The sequence below is a fragment of the Phascolarctos cinereus genome, unplaced genomic scaffold (assembly GCF_003287225.1).
Source record: "Phascolarctos cinereus isolate Bilbo 61053 unplaced genomic scaffold, phaCin_HiC Scaffold_7;HRSCAF=346, whole genome shotgun sequence".
Taxonomy (NCBI): Eukaryota; Metazoa; Chordata; class Mammalia; order Diprotodontia; family Phascolarctidae; genus Phascolarctos; species Phascolarctos cinereus.
Window position 1 is genome coordinate 37,441,597 of NW_027556180.1, and position 19,927 is coordinate 37,461,523.

Genomic DNA, 19,927 nt, shown 5'->3' on the forward strand with positions numbered 1-19,927 from the left:
CCAAAGCCTTTCTCAAAACAGCCATACATTGTAGGACTGCTGAGAGGGGCCACGATAAATAGACGATAAAGAATTTAGGGTATTTACAGTAAAGACGATCATCACATTTGTATTATTTGTACCATGAATATCTTGCTGAAAATGCATTGGACTTCCAGTGCCAAGATGTCAAGGTGAGGAAGGAACCTTCTGAAGCCCTCCCAAATTCCCCTCCAACTAGAAAACCACCTCAGAATTGATCTGGGGAGCAGGGAAGCAGCTTACCAGCATGACGGGAAAGATCTATCTTGCTGAGCTAGGAGGGGAGCAAGGTCCAAGTGCAGCAGCAGCAGCAGCCAGCCTCACAGCAAGGGGCCTGAAGCAAGGCCCCAAGTCTGGGGCAATCCACCAGCAAGACCTCTTCCTCCTTCAAACTAGCAGCCACCTAGGCAAGTGAGCAGTCACTTGCACAGCAGGAGCTCACCTCAGCAACCCCCAGCACAAGCTACCAGCAAGATCTTGACCTCACTGTTGACCAGTAGTAAAGCCCTGCCCTGGGGCTGGCCAACAGAGAGATCAAGTTTCCTCAGCAAACCTCAGTACAGTCTGCCCTGGGGCAGACCAGCAATAAGATCCCTCCTCCAGGGCCAGCCACCAGAAAAAACTTTGTTACCATAGCAACCCAGCAGCAAGGCCCCACCTCTGGAGCTGGCCAGCAGCTAAACCCCATACCCAGGGGAGGCCAAGAGGAGGCCCCATTCCTCAGTCCAAGCCAGAAGGGAAGCCTACCCTTCAGAGAAAGTAAGTAGCTAAGTCCTGAAGCCCAGTGAAAGCCAATAGTAAGACCCAGAGCCCTAGCATAAAGAGCTTGGAACAGTGTAGGAACAGAGCCCAACTCTCACATAGAAACACCAAGTCATAAAAAAAAGGCAGAAGAAATGAGAAAAAAAAAAAAAGCTTGACTATAGAAAGTTACTATGGTGATAGGGAAGATCAAGGCATAAACTTAGAAGAGGACAATGGTGTCAAAATGGCTACAAAAAGAATTCCTGGAAGGGCTTAAAAAGGATTTTAAAATGCAAATTAGAGAAGTAGAAGAAAAATTGGGAAAAGAAATGAGAGTAATGTGAGGAAATCATGAAAAAAAAAGAATCAGTAGCATGAGAAAAGATATACAAAAATTTACCGAGACAGGGGCAGCTAGGTGGTGCAATGCATAGAGCTTCAGCCTTGGAATCAAGAGGACCCGAGTTCAAATCTGCCCTCAGACGCTTGACACTTAACTAGCTCTGTGACCCTGGGCAAGTCAACCCCAATTGCCTTACCAAAAAGAAAAAAAAATCACCAAGGAAAACAGCTCCCTAAAAAAAGGATTGGCCAACTTGAAAAATAAAATGCAGTACAAAAGCTCATTGAAGAAAATAATTCCTTAAAAATTAGAATTGAACAAATGGAACTAATGACTCTATGAAGACATCAAGGTACAATAAAACAAAAGTAAAAAGTAAAAACAAAATAGAAGAAAATGTGAAATTTCTCATTGGAAAAACAACTCACTTAGAAAATAGATCCAGGAGAGATAATGTAAGAATTATTGGAGTACCTGAAAGCTATGATTTTTTTTAAAAAAAGGCCTGAAAACATCCTTCAAGAAATTGTCAAGGAAAACTGCCCTGATATAGTAGAAGCAGAGGGCAAAACAGAAATTGGAAGAATCCATGTGAAGCTGGTTTTATGAAAAAAACAATAAAATAGATAAACCATTGGTTAACTTGATTTAAAAAAGGACAGACAAAAATCAAATTCCTAGTACCAAAAACAAAAGGGGTGAATTCACCACCAAAGAAGAGGAAATTAAGACATTTGTTAGGATCTATTTTGACCAATTACATGCCAATAAATTTGACAATCTAAATGAAATGGATGAATATATATGAAAATATAAATTACCCAGATCAACAGAACAAATGAAATACTTAAATAACCCAATCTTAGAAAAAGAAATTGAACAAGCCATCAGTGAACTTCCTAAGAAAAAATTCCTTGGACCAGATGGATTTCACAAGTGAATTCTACCAAACATTTAAAGAATGATTTATCCCAATACCATGTAAACTATCTGGGGAAAAAATGGTGAAGAAGGCATCCTACCAAATTCCTTTTATGACACAAATGTGGTGTTAATACCCAAACCAGAAAGAGCCAAAACAAAGAAGGAAAATTATAGACCAATTTCCCTAATGAATATCAATGAAAAATTTCAAATAAAATACTAGCAAAAAGATTACAGAAATATATCACAAGGATCATACACACTGACCAGGCAGGGCTGGTTGAATATTAGGAAAGCTATCAGTATAATTGACCATATCAAAAATAAAACCGAACAGAAATCATATGATTATCTTAATAGATGCAGGACTTTGATGAAATACAGCACCCATTCCTGTTAAAAAATACTAGAGAGCATAGGAATAAATGGAGCTTACATTAAAATGATAAGTAATATTTATCTAAAACCATCAGCAAGCATTATCTATAATAGGGATAAGCTGGAAATCTTCTCAATATCGGGGGTGAAGTAAGGATGGCCAGTACCACCTCTATTATTTAATATTTTACTAGAAATGTTAGCTATAGCTATAAAAGAAGAAAAATAAAATAAAGGAATTAGAATTGGCAATGAGGAAACAAAATTATCACTCTTTGCAGATGATATGATGTTATGCTTAGAAAATCCTAGAGAACCAACTGAAAAACTATTTGAAGTTATTAACAACTTTAGCAATTACAGGATATGAAATAAACTCACACAAATCACCAGCAACAAGAAATAGAAAGAGAAATTCCATTTAAAATATCTGTAGACAATAAACACTTGACAAGACAAGACAAACCCAGAAACTATGTGAACATAACTATAAAACACTTTTCACATGAATTGTCCGATCTAAATAATTAGAAAAAATATTAATTGCTCATGGGTAGGCTGAGCTAATATAATAAAAATGACAATTCTACCTAAAATAATATATTTATTCAATTCCATAGCAATGAAACTGTCAAAAATATTTATAGAGCTAGAAAAAATAATAACAAAATTATCTGGAAGAATAAAAGCTCAAGGTTCTCAAGGGAATTGATGGAAAAAAATGTGAAAGAAGGTGGTCTATCCATACCAGATCTCAAACTGTATTGTAAAGTGGTAATTATCAAAACAATCTGGTACTGGCTAAGAAGTAGAGTGGTGGATCAGTGAAATAGATTATGTACAAATCATATTATTGTAAATGACCATAGTAATCTAGTATATGATAAACCTAAAGATCCAAGGTTTGGAACAAAAACTCATTATGTGACAAAAACTTGGAAAAACTGGAAAACAGTATGGCAGAAACTAGGTATAGACCAACATCTCACACCATACACTAAAATAAGGTCAAAATAGTACATGATTTAAACATAAAGGGTGATACCATATGCAAATTAAGAGATCATGGAATACTCCATCTGCCAGATTTATGGATAAGGGAAGAACTTAGAACCAAAGAAGATATACAGAGTATTACAAAATGTAAAATGGATAATTTTGATTATACAAAATTAAAAAGTTTTAACTAATGCAACCAAAATCATAAGGAAAGCAGAAAACCGTGGAAATTTTTTTTTTTTTGCAATAAGTATATCTGATAAAGGCCTCATTTCTCAAACAAATAGAGAACTGGGTCAAATTTATAAAAAACACAAATCATCCCCCACGTCAAAGGCTATGAATAGGCTGTTTTCAGATGAAGAAATCAAACTTCTCTGTAGTCACATGAAAAAATACTCTGTCACTATTGATTAGATAAATGCAAATTAAAACAATTCTGAGTTACCACCTCACACCTATCAAATTTGCTAATATGAAAAAAAAAAGGAGAATGTTTGATGTTGGAGGGTATGTGGGAAAACTTGGACACTAATGCACTATTGATGGAGTTGTGAACTGATCCAACCATTCTGGAGAGGAACTGTGCATACCCTGCAATCCATCAATATCACTGCTGGGTCTATATCCCAAAGACATCCAAAAAAATGGAAAAGGACCTATCTATACAAAAATACTGATAACAACTTTTTTAATGGTGGCTAAGAATTGGAAATCAAAGGGATGACCATCAATTGGGGAATGGTTAAACAAGCTGTGGTATATGATTGTAATGGAATATTATTGTTCTACAAGAAAAGAAAAGCAGGATGATTTCAGAAAAACCTGGGATAACTTACATGAGTGGATGCATAGTGAAGTGAAAAGAACCAGGAGAACATCGTACACAGTAGCAACAGTATTGTTTGGTGAAGAACTATGAATGATAGCTATTCTCAATAATACAATGATCCAAGATAATCCCAAAGGACTAATGATGAAGCACACTATCTGCCTCAAGAGAAAGAACTGATATTGATTGAATACAGACTGAAGCATGCCATTTTTACTTACTTTCTTTCTTTCTTTCTTTCATTTTTTTCTTTTATTTGAGTCTTCTTGTACAAAGTGACTGATATAGAAATGTTTTACATAATTGCACATGTATAATCTATATCTGATTGCTTACCATCTCAGAAAAGGAGCAGGGGAGGGACAGAAGGAAGGATAGAATTTGGAATTAAAAATTTTAAATAGAAATATTAAAAAATTAAAAAGAAAGTATTTTGGAATATACAAATGGCTACATTTATTTTCTTGAGCTCATTTGGAACAGAAAATCATACTGTTTATGAATTTTTAAATTAAAGGTATCTACCTGTTATTGAAACAAATACCAAGAAGGCAACTAGGGGAAGGTATCCATTTTCAATACATTATGATAAGTGAGCTGGTACACTGCCATTTCAGACAGCTAAGAAAGTACTGCATGCAAACCACACAATCATCCTGATGGTATGGACAACACAATGACAACATTAATCAGTCTCTCTGCTTTGAGAGTTTTCAAGAAAGATGAATGATAGAGAAAAACCTTTATTTCCTGCCTTATTATATTCCCATGTTTCTCTCTATTTCTTCTTTCTCTCCTTATTCTCTTTCCACAGTTGCATGTGGCTCATGACTTAATTTCCATCCTTCCCTTTCTCTACCTCTGGGAGCTCACATCATCAACTGCTTCAAAGTTTGGTCTTAAAACTCCCTAAGTGTGTTGGGGGTAAGGAGTGGAAGCAGGAGAGGCTGTTTATGAGCCTGATATCATTGAAGTCTGTGAGCTGCACCTCAGGGTGCCATCCTATGGATTGCCATCTCCTGCTGAGGTCCAGTGAAAGAGGAGAATGAGAGGTGGCTTCGACTCATTACCCTGTCAAATGTGCCATTCCATACACAACCAGAACCTAGTATGTTGCCTTTTCAAACTATTCATTAGACAGAAAATGGTCATGATAGCAAAGATCTCCCCAAATCAGATTAGAATACCAATGCAATTAAAGGTTATTTTTAAAAAGAAATGCTAAAGTATATATTCCTTGGAAAAATAAAAGGACACATCCTTTACTTTTATCATATTTTATCATAAATTTTACATATTCCCTACTCTATTCCCAGCCTATTATCTCCAGATCACATTTTTTTTTTCACGTGAAGGGAAAGAAGAATGAACTTTATAAAAATGTTTAGAATTGAGCTCTGAAGTATGAAATCAGTCCAGTGAAGGGGGTTGGGAGAGTGTGTTAAAGTTTCACACTGCCTGCCTGTTCTACATGAACTAATTCAATTTCTGAAAGACACAGGTCTAGGAAAACACTAGTGGGATGTATTAGTGTGGCCTCAGAGACTGATCAAATGACTCAGAAAGCCAGGGGATAGATAGGAAAGTAGATCAGGGAATGGCTGTGGACCAGGGCTCTGGGGCTGCTGACAGTCTGTTTCTAATGAATCAGAGAGATGTCTCATGACTAGGGAGTGACCAAGCAGAAGTAAGATGAGTCTTGAAGTGAGGGAGAACTCAGAGTTAAAATGAATCTAAGATCTTAAAAGCAGACAGAGAAAACCTAATGAAAACTTCTGAAAAACTTTATTTTCAAGGAATTATTTAAAAAAAAAACTCATCTGAATTAAGTAGAGAGACAGTGTGGGGGATGGGTAAGAACATTGAACTGGGAGATAGGAGACATGAATTTTAGCTCTGGTTATCCTATTGACTTGGGTGGCTTTGGCCAAGACAGTTATCCTTCTGGGCCTTCTTTCTTCATTCATAAAACTGAGAGGATTCTTAATATGGAATCTATCTATGTATCTATGTATCTATGTACCTATGTATCTTTCTATCTATCTATCTATCTATCTGTATACATACACACATATACATACACACATTTATGTATATGTATACACATATCTGATAACTGCGTTTCAATATGACTGATTTCTGTTGTAATTCTATGTATTTTATTTAAATAATTTAAAACACTAGTTTTAAAATACAAAAAAAAAACCCACCAAAATTATACGCAAATGAATCCATAGGCTTGCCTACTCTACAAAAGGGGTCTATGACTCAAAAAAAAATTAATAATCTCTTGATTAGATGACCTCTAAAGGCATGACACTCTATGATTTTAATGGTTGCTGATCTCAGAGTGATTGACAATCCCTTTATATAATCCTCAGAATACAAACTCCTAGAGAATGAGGATGGTTTTATTGCTTGTTTTTGTATCTGCAGTACCAAGAACAGTGCCTGGCATAAAGTCAGCACTTAATAAATGATTGTTGATCAAATGACTTATTGACTTAGTAAATACAGGTATATGGCATGATGCTATGGAAATAGTAGTGCAGTTAGAGTCCCAGGACCCAGGTGCCAATTCTAGGGCTGCCATTTTCTACCTCTGTGACTATAGGCAAGACAGTTAACCTCTGTAAGAGTCAGTTTACCAATGGTAAAATCAGACTTTTGGATAAGATGACCTCTAATGTCTTTCTTGGCTCTCAGGCAATGACCCTATGATCTAATCTGCATTTTGCTAAGCAAATCTTGCAAATCACTTTCTATCAAGTGGTGCCTAAATTTGGCCACTTCTAGCTTTAAATGCTATGGCCTAAGCCTGGCACCAAACCTCTCAAATAATGGCTAGCATTTACAATAATGATAGCTGGCATTCATATGCTTTAAAGTTTATAAAAAGCTATTATGATAGTAATGGTAATAGCTAATATTTATATAGTGCTCAATATGTTCCAGGCACTGTGCTAAGTGCTTCACAATTATTATCTCATTTGATCTTTACAACAACCCTGGGGGTGGATACTATCATTACCCCCTTTTTGCAGATGAAGAAAGTGGGATGGCTAATCTAGTACCTTTGGTATAGCCTCTTAGATGAAGAGCTTGAGAAATCTTAGAGACCATCTAATACAACTTCAATGAAAGATCTATCATGTGATAGATTAGTGATTTTATTACTGAGAAAATTCCATAGCTTAGTAGTTGAGTCTGAAGGAATGGCCTGAGGTTCAGACATAAACTAACTTGCTCATAAGATATATAGCTAATGAGTGTCAGAAGTGGGATTTGATCCCAGTCCTGACTCCAAGTTCATCACTGTTTCTATAATCTCAAGCTACCTCAGTTTGACTATTATATTGATCTAGTATAGACCACAATCTCCCCCTTCTCCCAACAATATCATTTGTATGAGTAGACAATTAGTGAGTTTCTTCCCTCCCACCTACACCACACTGCTCCCCACCACCACATTGTTAGTGCATTTTTACATCACAGAGGCAGCCCTATCCTGGGGAAAGACAACATAAAAAGGATACTGGAAAGGTGAAGTGAAAAAGAGAGGAGAAGGTGCCAGCATGGGAACATATTAGTTTGTGTATTCTGATCATGGATACAGAATTGCAATCTCTCTACAACTTCTTAGATGCTTTTCACAAGTTGTCATGCAGAGATGCCATCAATCTGGGGCCACTCTGATGCTTTTACTAGTCTGGTCCTTAGATGACAGGCTTGCAGCCCTGCGCTACTCCTTCCCTCCAAACCTCTCTACAGCTTGGTAACATAAGTCAAGTCTGCACTTTGCTGAGATTCTAGCATTCAGTGCCATAGTTCCCAGCCCAGTACTGACCTCAGCAAAGCACTGCTGGCGCTGTCTTGGAGAATTGTGCTGAAGCATTCCCAACTTCCTTTGAATGGCTCCCTCTAGCCAGCGGTGAATTCATCTAAAAGAAGGATGGTCCAGCAAAAGCTTCTTAGCAGTGTCATACTGAACCTCCCTAGGAACCTTGATGATGTTCAGACAGATTTCGTCTCTTGCTTTCCCTTTATCTACATGACGGGTCACTTTATCAAAGAATGAAATTCAATTGGCCTGACATCATTTTATCTTCACAAAGCCAGGATGGTTACTACCCAGTACCTAAACTTTTCTTGGTGGTTGTGAATTGGTTTTTGATGAATCCTAGTAGCTCAGTTCTAGAGTTCAGTTGACTCCACAAGTACCAAGATCATCTTTCCTCTCCAAGGTCACCTTCCATCTACTCTATATGTAGCTTGTATTTTTGTATTTATCCATAGTTTGTCTTTTCTGTTAGAAGCTCTTTGAGGTCAGAGACTGGTTTTTACTTTAATTTTTATTTGTCTTCCTAATGCTTAGCACAATGTCTGGCATATAGTAAGTGCTTATAAAATGCTTGTCAATTGATCTGTTTTCTCCTTGCCTTTGAAAATAACATTTTCCCTTGATTTGTTCCTAGGACTTCCTGTGCTCTTCATCAGCTCTTAGAACCAAAGTGTGTACAAGAGTCATTTGTAGTCTCCAATTCCTCATCACTCAAGCTTTGCTCATTCTCTTCTAATCTGGCTTTGAGCCCACCATTCTACTCAAATCATTCTCTTCAAAGATACCAGTGCTCTCTTGTTCACTAACCTTAATGGCTTTTTTTTTCCCAGTCCTCCTGCTTGACTTCTCTGTTGCTTTCGATACTAGAGGCCTCCTGGTTACTCTTGGTTTCTATGGCATGAAAGACTTCTATATTAAGCCTTTCTTGATCCCTGCAGTTGCTAGTAGTACCTCCCCAACCCTAGACCAAGCTTGAGAGTCCAGTGGTTCAGGCTTGAACAAAACGGTGGGTAAACAAAGCAAGCCTTTATTCAGGACTTACTGGGTGCCAGGAAATGTGCTAGTAACATGGAATACAAATACAAGCAAGAAAGACAGTCTCTGACCTCAAGAAGCTTACATTCTAGTGGAGGAAGACAATACATGAAGGGGAGGTGGAAAGATGGGGTGCTCTATGTATGTAGCAGCATGGTTTGGAAACAGTGACTAGAAAGTAGAGCACAGGCCTAGTTTGGGGCAACATGAAGGCAAAGCTTACCCACCACAGTACAACATGCCATGAGCAGAATCCAACGTCGTGTTTGTGTGTGTGTGTGTGGTGTCACTCTTGGACAATATAATATTTTAACAAAAGGAGTTTATTTAACAATACTTCAGAAAGGATATTCAACAAAGAAAACTGAATTCATTCAGGCAGATTCAGTTCCACTCTTCCATTATATATTTTTAATACTCATTCTGTCTTCAAATGACTTTATACTTAACATATACAAAATATTTTTATTTACATATTATTTATACCTGTTTATTAGATTTATATATCTGTGCATATTTATTATTTATATATTCCCATGTTCAGTATTTATAATATTTATTATTTGTTATATTTGTATATATATAAAATATTATGTTTATTGTTTATATGCTGTTTGTGGGTATGTATATATTTCTTATATTTGTATTAATGTTTATTATTTTATTATATGTTCATTACTTTTATTTATTTATTATATTCATAGAATTATTGTTTGTATATATGCACATCTTGTATCTACACAGTAGAATATAAGCTCTCTGAGGGCAGGGACTTCTACAGCATCAGAGTCCATCAAGCCTGGGTCACCCTGACACCTTGTGAATGAACTCTTAAATTATATCAATGGTTTGAGCCTTAATCCTGTGGAGTAGCCTTCAGGGCATCATAAAAGAACTTTGGATTGTTATTATCAGCAGAAAACTGAATTTTATCTGCCTTATTACTGAACCAAGAATCCTGCATCTCTCTAAACTTCACTTGTACTTTACTTTTGATGGAATGAAATGCCAGGAAACTGAACTGCTTCCATTTGAATTATCTTAGAAAGATTCTGAAGATCACCTGGTAGTATAAGATACCAGACACTGGGGTCTTTTCTCAAACTAAACTGCCGAACATTCAAACTCTACTACAGAGATTGCAACTCCTATGGGTTGCCACATTGTTGGAATGCAAAATGTACACTTGCCAAAACAACTATTTTATGGAGAACTCACACAGGGCAAGCATTCACATGGTGGTCAGAAGAAGGAATACAAGAACATTCTCAAGGTCTCTCTTAAGAACTTTGGAATTAGTTGTGTGACATGGAAGACATTGACACAGGACTTCTTAACATGGCATACCCTCATCAAAGAAGGTGCTGTGCTGTATAGGGAAGCAGAATGAAATAGCTTAAAAGAAACACGAGATGTGCAAATTTAGAGAATACACCCCAAAAGTTCACATGGACTATTTGTACCCAACCTGTGGTAAAATATTCCAAGCTCATATTGGTCTGATGGGCCACAGGAGGACACACTGTAGTGATGTCATTTTGGTCCTGTTTGAGAATGAAGGACCACCAGTAATCAACAACTAATCCTGTGGACCAATGAAGTTTCAAGGATAATTTCATTGCCTTTTTTAGGGAAAGACTAGTCAATTTCACATGGTGGGGATGTCGCTTCTACCACAATAACCCAGTTGTCTAGCACTTATTTTGAATATGTTTATGTATGCTTATATATGTACATGTCATCTTCCCCTGGAAAATGTAAGTTGTTTGAGAGCGAGGGCTATTTCATATCTGCCATTGTATCCACAGTGCCTAGCATAGTCTCTAGCACATAGTAGGAACTTAATTAATGCTTCTTACTTGATGGCACAATGGATAGGGCACTAATTTGAGGAGTCAGGAAAACCTGGGTTCAGATACAGACTTTTGTCAAGTCACTTAACACCTTTATGCTGCAGTTTCCTCATATGTAGTACAAAGAGGCTGGACTTGATGGCTTCTAACATCATTGAAAGGCATGATCCTATGATTAACACAAGTCTTTATTGAATTCCCTCCAATTCATCTAGCCACTCTTTTGCCATCACCATTGCTAAATTATCTGGGTCTCCCATCATGTAAGTGTGAGTGTCTGTCAAAGTTTTTCCATGGGCCTCTTCTTTCTCTACACTTGGTGATCGATTTTAAGCATCAATCTCAAGTAGTCATCTGATTATGGAAGATCTCCACTTGGAGGCTCTCTCACTGTCTCAATCTCAACATTTCCAAAGTAGAACTCACTGTCTTCACCCCCAAACATATTATTCCTCTAAATGCCACTACCACTGGTGAGGGCACCACCCTCCATTTAGTCACAGATGTATGCAATCTTGGAATCATCACTGAATCTTCACTCTCCCTCATCCCGTGTCCAATCAATTATCAAGTCTCATTTTAATACCAACACAACATGCTTTGCATCTATACATTTCTTTACACTCATATGATCACCATTCTACTTGAAGACTCTGTAACCTTTTCCTAAGGCTTTTAAAAATAACCTCCTGACAGCCTTGCTTCCAAGTCTCTTTTCTTTAACATTTATGCCAGGTTTAAACATGCCACTATACCTCTGTAAAGCCTTCAGTATCTCCCTATTGCCAAAGGATAAACCTCAAATACACTAATGTTACATTCAAGTCCCTCTACAATCTGACTTTAATCTGCCTTTTCAGCTTGATTTCATAGTTTTCTCCTTTAAGAACTCTACATTTCAGCCAAACTGTCCTGCCAGCTTTTCCCTAAACTCTACAGCCAATTTCTTCCCATCACATCTGGTTCTGCCCTCTGGGGACCAACTGAATAAATGATCTGCATCAAGCTGTTCTTCTTGATTGGAATGCACTGCCTCTTCCCCTTCATCTGTGGTAAGTATAACCTTCTTTCAAGGCTCCACTCAAGTTACATACTCTCTGAGGCTTTCCCTCATGCCCCCCCATGTTGGTGTTCTCCATCTTCAAATGACTCTGTACTTACTCCTGTGTGTACACAATGAAACTCCATAGTAGAATGTAAGCTCTATGAGGGCAGGCACTTTTTTTTTAATCACAGCATGATGGAGGGGCTAGAGAACAGGTTTTGGAGTTAGGAAAACCTGGATTTAAGTCTTGCATATGATACAAACTAGCTGTGTGACCTTGGAAAAGTCACATAATCTCAGTGCTACAAGAAAGTCCCTAATACTGTAATGAGTTGCTCAGAAATTGCTGATTTTCCTCAGGGGAGTTTCCATGCTGGGAGTTATTTACCTATGAAATCAAAGTCCAAAAAGATCATGTTGCAAATGAAGAATTATGCAGGAGAAACAATGTAAAAGATGTCATAAGAGATATGTAGGACTAGGAAAATGTCAAGAGTGTAAAATATTTAATGGACAACCTAAATGCTCCATTAGTATCCATGGCATGTCAAGAGAACTAAAGAAAGACCCCCAGCATATTGTATGGATCCCATATGAGGGATGTATAAGTGAATGCAGACAAGAGTTTCATGGGATGGAAAGCAGGGATAGGTTCCCATATTTATTTTTGGAGGGAATACCCATATCACTGAGATCACAGATCCATAAAAGCTCTGAAAAAATGCTCCTGGTATCTATCACATGGTATTATACAAATAGTAGATGCATAGGATATTTTTAGGAAATAGAATTGTCAAAGTATAACAATATCCAGAACTTCTTTAAAAATACCAGAAGAGTGGCACCAGTAGATCCTGTTAATTTGAATCAATTTAGTCTCCTTTAGAATTATCCATTTCCTTCCCTTTTCTAAGTCATCTTTTAGGACAATCACAGTTATCATTATATTGATGATGATGATGATGATGATGATGAAGATAAACATTTATATGCTACTTTAAGGTTTGCAAAGAATTTTCCGTACAGACTGTGGAACATTTTTGAAATTTTTTACCCAGATTTTTGAACTGTATTAAAAGCTTCCCTTGCTTTAAGAAATCTGTTAGCATATCCTTTCTCCCTTTTCCTCTCATTCTGATTTGGCATTATTTAAATAAAGAACAGTCTTTGTTACTTTTGAAGTTCTCTTCTTTCCACTTTTAGTCTTCCTGTTCTTGTCTTTATATACATTTCTTTTCGCACTTCTTTGTTGATCTGAGTGGATTTTCATTTTCTGATTCCTCTTTGCCTTTGATGTTTGGCATAGTTTAAAATTTATGGAAAGCCTTTTCTATTCTATAAGTAGGAAAGGTCTGATTCTGTATAAAACTAGAACTATTCCCTTTCTGGATTCTTTGGCTCTTCTCTCTCAGATGCTCTTCCATTTGAAGCTAAAAGCTCCTAAAAATGCCCTTTGTTTGTCAAAATAGTTCCATAAAACTCAAAGGATCTTCATTTGGAGCTGGAAGAGACCATTAAGCCTAATCTCCTCATTTTACAGATGAGAAAACTGAGACACAGAGAGGGTAAGTGACTTAACCAAGGTCACCCAGTAAGAGTTTAAGGTGGGATTTGAAATCAGGTCTTCCTGATTAAAAGGCCAGTGCCCTAGCTACTATTGTATTATGCTTCTTCTTATTAATTTCTCTGCCTTTCCTTTGAATTCTGAAAGGCTTATTGTTAAACTACTTCCTTCAAGGTTAATTTGGAAACTCTGCCAGTTTATAAGGATCAAGTTGAGTACGGAATCTGGCCTTGCTGCTTTGGACTACTTCTCAAAACATAATGCTTAAACTGCTTCATAGGAGCATAATTCATGATGGCAGAGTTTCTGTGGAGTAAGACTGAAAGGAGATGGGTTTTCAAGCACTAAGGCTGCTCAATTGGAATCCATTTTATATCAGATAGTGACCTACAGTGTCTCCTTAACAATGGCTGAGAGGTATCATGGTGTAGTGGAAAGAACAGCAGACCCAGGACAAGCTAGGTTTAGATCTTGCATCAGACCCTTACTATTTTTGTAGTCATAAGAAAGTCAAACTCTCTGAGCCTCAGTTTCCTTACCTGTAAAATGGGAATCGTAATACCTACAGTATCTACCACAAGGTGTTTTTCTAAGGCTCCAAGGTGGTAATCTATATAAAGAACAAAGTATACAGAATTTAAAAGATGAGACAAATGTCTAATATTATTGGTAGCCTCCCCAATAGGACCTAAGTTCCTTGAGAGTAGAGACTTTCATTTTTGCGTCTGCATTTTGAGTGACTAGAAGGCCTTTGTACATAGTAGACACTTATATGTTTGTTGAGTAAAGGAGGTGTGAGGTCAGTGCAACCCAAATGATTTCTGAGACTCTGAGGCTGAGAATAGTCCAAATGAACATGAAGGCAATGGGAAAAGGATATTTAATGTCTTTATAGAGCATGTTGAACACTTCTAGCTCTTAAACCCTAGGACTAAGTGAAAAGAAAGATTATTGACTAAGCAAGACTAGATTTGGAAAACCTGGGTTCCTATCTTGGTTATAGCACTTACTGTCTGTATGACTTTGGGCAAGTCGAAATATCTGGGCCTCAGTTTCTTTATCTGTTACATTGGGGAGTTGAATTCTGTGATCTCTGAGATGCCTCCCAGCTCTAAATGTGCCATCTCTGATCTATTATTTTCTCTGCTAATAATCAGGATCAAAATGTGGGAGAGAAAACACCCTCCTTTGGGCTGTGAAAGCATGTACTAATTTTCCTATAGTTCAGTATCAGAATTTTTCAGGAGATTAGTAGCTTTCCCTGATCGTTTTCTTAGATGGTTTTGTCATGGGCTGCTAGACAGCCCCCCATGGGGAAGAGCACCCAGCTGACAGCAGCCTCCTCTTTTTCTTTCCCCTCTGCTCTGCTGAGGGATTTCATTATCATTTTTTCTCCCAACCATAACTCTGGACTTGTGTCACTACTTTTTCTCTCCTCCCCCGGAGCTCTCATGATATCTGGAAAATATAAGGTAGCTATAGAAACTTGAAGGGTTTTTATTATTCTCCCTGAGGATCACCCCTCCACACTTTAAAAAAAACTGTTGCTGGGAGAACAAACAATCAAAGACTGAATCAAATCACTGATACATGAATCTGCAGGATGTGTGACCAAGGTCTCCAAGGCCCTTCTTAGAATAGTGACTCTTGCCACTATTTCGGTGATACTGGACAGATGGAAGGGGGATTCAGTGGTCAGGAGTCATAGTGGTCTAAAGATGGAGACAGAAAGGAGCTATGGGAGAAGTAAAATGCTTGAGACTGATGAATAAACAAACAATTGGAAACTGCATTTTCAACCACAGTGAGGCTACACTGGGTTTAATTAGCACTTACGTGGTACCCTGAAGGACCTGGCCCTTGCTTAGACACTATAGTGGGAAGGCAGAGCAGACTTAGGCTCTGCCCTCCGGGGATCTACAAACTAGAATAGGCAAGCCAGAAAACAAAGAGCAAGGCTGGTTAAATATGTATAAAGCCAAATCCAGAAACAGACAGACAAGAAAGTGCAGTAGCTTATGTAATAGATGTATTCTAAATGTCATGGTAGAGTGTGATCTTTAAAGAGTTCAGTGTGGACCCTTTTGTAAAGAGAATTGCCACTCCCTGGGTTATGCTGAATTTCTGGTTATTGTGTATTAGACTTTCTACAGGTACTCCAAATATGTGCTGAGTCTGTGGACGTAGGGTTATGCGTCCTGCTTGCAGAATACTCACAGAATGTGGGACTTTGAGAGGAGGAGAGCTGGCTTTGAATCCCAATATAGATGCTTATTGATAGATATCCAGAGGCAGCTAGGTCCATAGCGCACTGGGCATGAACTCAAGACGACCTGTGTTCAAATTCAGCCACCGACCCTTACTAGTTATGTGACCCTGCATAAGTCACTCAAACTCTATCGGCCTCAGTTTTCCAAAATGTAAAATGGGGATAATAATTGCTCTTATCTCTCAGGGTTGTTGTGAAGATCAAAAGAAAACGTATTTGTAAAGCACCTAGCACAATGCCTGGCACATAGTAGGCATTTAATAAATTCTTGTTTCTTTCCCAGTTTGGTAAATATATATATATATATATATATATATATATATATATATATATATATATAAAAATAAAACTCTAGGCTTCAATTTCTAATTTATAGTAATAGCCAGCATTTTAAGGTCTGCAAAGTGATTTATGAATATCTAATTTGATATTCACAACAACACTGAGAGGTAGGTGTTATTTTCATCCTCATTTTACAGATGAGGAAATTGAGGCTATGAGACTTGCCCCGGGTCACACAGCTAGTAAGTGTCCAAGACAGGACTGGAATTTAGATCTTCCTGATTCCAAGTCCAAGACTCTATTCACTGCCACCACCCAACCATCTTTCTAGAGGCAGCATGTTGTCTTTGAAAGAGCAGTGAATTTGAAATTATAGAGTCCCTTTGAGCTGTAAATCTATGAGTTTGTGAGCTAGCCTTAGAATCACATTGTTTGTGAAAGATACTGGCTGTGTGACACTAGATAACTCCTTTACCCTCTCTGTGCTCTAGCATATTCCCTAAGACTAAATTGCAGAGCAGGTACTGATCTAAAATAGTAGAATTAGTTTTGTACACAAATGACATTGCGGGTCTGGGGGGAAAAAAAGAAAAATATACATGCATGCATGCATGCACGCATGCTTACATATATACAACAAATATATATATATACATATGTTCACATATATGTATGTGTATCAAACCTATGATTTCATATATATATAATATGGATTTCAGTATGTACATATAAGATACAGGGATGCATTGTGCACCTGTCTCACAGATTTGTGAAACCACTTTTATGCCAATACCACCTACTAATATTTCCTAATAAGAGAAAGTTCCATTGTCGTGAAGAAATCTCAATTATAGAGCATTTTAAAAACGATGTTTTCTCTTATTGTCTTTTCACATTCTATCTTACACTACTGGTCATTTGTGCTCCCGTCTTATCTCACCTGTTAGATTCTAAGCTCCTATAAGATTCTTGTTCCTAGCCTCACACAAATTCTCTAAAGCAGCTCCACACAGCATGCCAGACTTTTTCCTCTTTTTTTGGTTTTTGGTTTTGTTTTGCTAATTCACTAAGTCTCAGCACCTCACACCGGTTGTCTTTCCCTTTTGTTGCGTGACTGATCCACTTCCTTATGTGATCATATATCTCCTCAGTGCTGTGTGGAATGTTCTTTATTGCACGAAACGATCCCTGGTAATGTGCTACAGCTTATTTTCACGAAAAATGTGTCCCTCTATTCCCTTTGTCTTTCTTGCAAGCGACATCTTTAGGGCATTATGGTATTCCCAGACTCCCATATACATCAGGGAACTCTCTGACTTATTCTGTCACCCACTTCCCCTAAGTAGAGTGTCCTCCTATTCTAGATACTCCTTCAGAAGTCCATCACTTAATAAAAAGAAGAGACATTGGTTATGATAACAACTATGGGTGGTCTGAGTCCAAACAGACTGTTAATTGTTAACAAACAGTTCCCTTTGATATTTACCTAGTGGCTAGAGTGAAGGCTGAAGAGGAGTCTAGGACTCAGTGAGTGACATGACAAACATGGGTTGTGTTACTGGTAAGACTTGTTATTAAAGAAAGAGCAATACACCTCTCAGTCTTTGTGTCTATCTTTCTGTCTCTCTGTCTCTGTCAGTCCCTCTTCTCTCTCTTTCTCCTTACCTCTCTCCTTTCACATTCTCCATTTCTTCCTTTCTCTTCCCTCTCCTTCCCACTTTCTTTGTCTTTCACCCCAGTCTCCCTTTATGTCACTCCCTCTTCCTGTTTCAACCACCTCTCTGGGTCAAGTCTTTTTTTGTATCTCTCCCATTGTCTCTTTTGCTTCCTACTATCATTATTTCCCCATGTCTCTCCCTATCTCTCTCCCCCTCCCTCTCATTTTCCTGTTTCTATGTCTCTGTATCTCTTTCAGTCTGCCTTTCTCTCTGACATTGTATCTCTCTGTGTCTGTCTATCTTTCCTATCTCTGTCACTGTCTCTGTCTCAGTCTCTGTGTCTCTGTCTCTCTGTCTCTGTCTCTGTCTCTCTGTCACACACACACACACACACGTCTAAGAAGTCACATTATAAAGAAGTATTGCTAGACACAATAAGCTAACTTTACCCCCACCCCCAAGTGATTTAAATTACATAGATCAGATATTGCTTTAATACTTTGTCAAGAGCTTTGTTTACACTCCTCAGGTTTAAAGTTTGACTAAACTAATTTCATTAGCATCTCCATTTTGCTCACCAAATTATGCATGCAATCTACAAGGTCTCTCTGCCATGAATCCTTGGAGACCTATTTTGTTTCCTTGAAAGTGAAATGAGTTCAGGATGTATAAATAGGGTCAGCTGTGGAGGCCATTTTTCAGCTGGGCTGAAAGAAAATGCAACAGGGCAAGGAGCAGAAGAGAACAAGTTCTCTGTTTACCCAAAGACAGTCATTTTGTACTGAGAAAGAGAAACCAGCCTGAAATGTAAGGAGCCATTTGCCCTTCAGCTCGCAGTGCTGTAATATGGAAAGGAGAGAACAGAAGGGTGAGAAACTGCTTCTAGGTAGATGAAAGGCCTGAGATGAAAGGATACTTAAAGAACCTATGATTGCACATAGTAGGCACTTAATAAATTCTGCTTTGAATTGTATTATATTGAATTTTACTGAATAGAATTAAGTTGAATTTGATTTAAGCTACTGGAATGCTTTCGCATTAAGAGTCAGCAGCATAAGGAGGCAATCATACAAGCCAAAAGGATAGTGGCCTGCCTAGATTGTATCCCAAAGTACGGGTCACTCTTCTGTCCTCTGCCCTGGTCAGATCCCATGTGGTAGGGTGTGTCCATTTCTGGGCTGAACAGTTTGAGGGCATTGATGTGTCTGATGGCTGACCAGGATGGTGAGGAAATTGGAAATGCCAGATCAATAGAAGGAACGGGGCGTGTTTTTCTGAATCGTGGATGACTTAAAGGTTACAAAATATCTGACTTCAAATTTGAAGGACTGTCAGAGGAAAGAGCAAACAAACTTGTTCCTGCTTGGCCTGAGAGTACAGAACCAGTAGTGGTCAGTGTAGGTTGCAGGGAGGTAGATTCAGCTTACCCCAAAGAAGCAATATTCCAACAACTGGAGCCCAAAAGTGGGATGGCCTAGTTTAGAATGTAGAATATTTCCTATCACTGTAGGTCGCTGGGCATAGAGCTAGACCTAGGAAGTACTTTAGAGGTCATTGCATTCAGAGTCTTCCTGTGATAGGTGAAGAAACCAAGACCTGGTGAGGTTAAGTGACATGCCTATTGAAGTGGGATTTGAACCCAGGTTTTCCTAACTCCAAGCATAGTGATGAATCTATTACATAAGGTGCCAAAGAGATTGTTATAGAACAGATTAGATGGCTTCTGAGTTCTCTTAGCATTCTTAGAGACTCTGGACGATCAAAGTAGAGCCTGTCTACAAAGCAGGTGGAGGAGTCTATGAAGCTGGGCAGCTCAGTGGGAGGTCTCATCCTCATGAGCCAATCTGGAATCCAGGAAACCTCCTGCTTTAGGTTGGATCATTTGAGCTAAGGACTTTTAATTTAGCAATGACCTTTAGCATCTGAAAATAACCTCCTTGAAGTTCTATTTCTTCTTCAAGGGAAAGGGATGGGAACTGGAACTATGATTTCATTAGCATAAAGAACACCTCACTGAGGGAAGTCCCTCTATCAGTGCAAGTTGGTACCTTCTCTACAGTTTATTGCCCCAGAGAGTTGCCTAGAATAGTAGTTTCAAATGAAAATAAAAATGGGGCCACTAAACTATATATAAGGACC

At 38.0% G+C, this 19,927-nt stretch overlaps 1 pseudogene; it reads left to right on the top strand.

The window, feature by feature from the left end:
• The first annotated feature begins 268 nt into the window (after window positions 1-268).
• Window positions 269-19,927, top strand: part of LOC110203492 (elongation factor Ts, mitochondrial-like) — a 156,214-nt pseudogene continuing 136,555 nt past the window's right edge.